Genomic DNA, 2,803 nt, shown 5'->3' on the forward strand with positions numbered 1-2,803 from the left:
CAGCAGCAGCGAGGCAGCACGACGGCTCGGGAAGTGGGGCTACCTTCCCATTTCGCCTCAGGCGGCAAAACGGGATGCGCGGCCCCAATTGCCAGGTTTCTTGGCAAACGAATTTCAGGAAGTGCAATGTTAACGTGTTCGTGATGGAGAGGGAAGAAGGTGACGCAAGGAAGTTGGGAGGGGGCGAACAAGGGGATTTTCTGAAAGTTTGAGCCCGAGAAAGAGGAATACCGGGTGCATTTTAAGGGACTGAAATACCAGAAATTCCCAGGCGGGTTATTGTCTTTAGAGGAAGTTGTGGAGGTGGAGATGATTAGTCAGGGCAGTGAGATGATTAAGGGAGGGAAGGATGAGGTGTGGCTTGCTGGCTTGCTTAGTGGTCCTCCTGGCTATCAGATCTCGCCTGTGAGGACTGACCATCCTTCCTGCCCAGCTTACAAAAGAGATTGCCAACTGGGAAGAAAGAGGGAGTCACACGCAACTTTGTCTCGAAAACCTCCTCCTGTGAAATGCACCACTTGAAAAATATCAGGGTTCAATCCCTGATATTTCTGGGCAGGATTGAGAAAGACTGAAACGGCTGCCAATCTGTGGAGGCGATACTCAGCTAAATGGACCAATGGCCTGGCTTGGTATAAGGCAGCTTCCCCTTCGCTCTTGTTGGTATTAACCCTTGCATTTCCGGGTTCCACCACTGACACCCCTAAGAAAAAAGACCCACGAAAACACCCAGTAGGGAGATCTCAGATCCTTCTCTTCCCAACCCCCTCCTCCCCTTGCAATTGTCTTGCCAGATGCTTCTGTGGGACCAATACTTGAAAAGTACTAGTAGCACCCTCTGCTCATCCCGTGGCAAGAAAACAGGATGGGGAAGGGTCTTTTCCTAATTTGTCAATAAAATATTTTTTCTACTTTCAAAAGCTGCATATGTGTGTCTTGGGGGACAGAGGTGAAGGCAACTCCGACAGATGGGTGGGGAAGACCATTGGTAGGTAGAGCTATGGGAATTCTGTTACTTCCTCCAACTCCTACTGCATAATCCAACATCTCTGCCAGGTGTGCTTACAGTATTGTTACACACCAAACCATTCCAAGTGGTGTGAGGTACCAGGAGTAATAACAATAATAATAATATTCATACCCCGCTCATTTGGCTGGGTTTCCCCAGCCACTCTGGGTGGCTCCCAACAGAATTAATGATGATGATGATGATGATAAGCAATAAAACATCGGACATTAAAAACTTCCCTAAACAGGACTGTCTTCAGATGTCTTCTAAAATTCAGATAGTTGTTTATCTCCTTGACATCTGACGAAAGGGCGGGCCCACTACCGAGAAGGCCCTCTAACTAGTTCCCTGTAACTCAGGCACAGGCAACCTCGGCCCTCCAGATGTTTTGGGACTACAACTCCAATCATTCCTAGCTAACAGGACCAGTGGTCAGGGATGATGCGAATTGTAGTCTCAAAATATCTGGAGGGCTGAGTTTGACTATGCCTACTGTAACCTCACTTCTTGCAGTGAGGGAACTGCCAGAAAACCCTCAAAGCTGGACCTCAGTGTCCGGGCTGAACGATGGAGGTGGGGGTGGAGACGCTCCTTCAGGTATACTGGGCTGGAGCCGTTCCTGTTTCCTTTTGGAAACAGACACAACAGAGACTGTGGTGTCCTTATAATATATGGCTTATTTACACATAAATATAGCCTGAGTCTGTAATGAAGCATCAACTACCCAAGAAGTTCCAGCTTTTCTGGAACTGGATGGATGAAGAGTAGTGGTTCGAAGCGCTAGCTGGGGAACGCCCCCCCTCCAAGGTAGATGCCAGAGGAGGAAGGCTCAGAGCCAGGGGATTGGTGGTGGGACAATGGGAAGAGGTCAGAGGGGGAGGATTGGGAAGAGGTGCTGGATGCTGAAGGGACAACAGGGCTTAGTGAGCAGGAGGAACCTGTGACAGGGAGCAGTTCAGACTCCAAGGCTGAAGCAGAGGAGTGGGTTCAAGAGACTGTTGAAGAATCTGGGGGGGGGGGTCTTCCCCTGCTGCAACAAACTCCCCTCCCCACTGGTCTCCAAGAATGCACAGAATAATGGGGGCAGAACAGAGCTCAGAAGTGCGCAGGCGCAGTTTGGGAAACATCCAGGAGAGGAGGAGTCTTGGAAAGGGTGGAAGGCAGCAACCTTAAAGTCCTAGCAACTGCTCCATAGCGGCAAGAACTGCTGGGAAGTGTTGCTGAGTTGTATCTACAAGGTGTGACCGGAAAGTTCGGAGAATGGTCACAGAAATCGGACAGCGAAAAATATTCGAACATAACAATCGGCACCGAAAACTCACGAAATGCTCACAATTGTGTACGGAGTTGAAGCTGTAAGTCAAAAGACAGTGTACGAGTAGTTGAAGCGTTTCCGTGAAGGGCAGCAAACCATCGAAGATGAACCTCAGTCCGGCAGACAGTTGACGAGCAGAACAGCTGCAAACATCAACAGAGTTCATGAGTTACTCATACAGGATCGGCGTTTGTCCGCCCGAATGATGGCGGAAGAATTGCATATTCCGCATTAAATCTTTACTGAGGTTACTGAGTTGTCCCACCCTCCTTATTCTCCCAATCTGGCCTCACCGGATTTCTTTCTTTTTCCAAAATTGAAATCTGCACTGAAAGGGCACAGATTACCCAACATTTCACATGCCCAAGCTGCTGTGACGAGGGAACTGAAAGCAGTAATAAAAGAGGACTTCTCCAGAAGTTTCCAACAGTTCTATGAACGTTGTCAAGGGTGCATTGTATCAGAGGGGGCCTACTTTG

This window comes from Podarcis melisellensis (assembly GCF_964234715.1).
Source record: "Podarcis melisellensis genome assembly, chromosome: 8".
NCBI lineage: Eukaryota > Metazoa > Chordata > Lepidosauria > Squamata > Lacertidae > Podarcis > Podarcis melisellensis.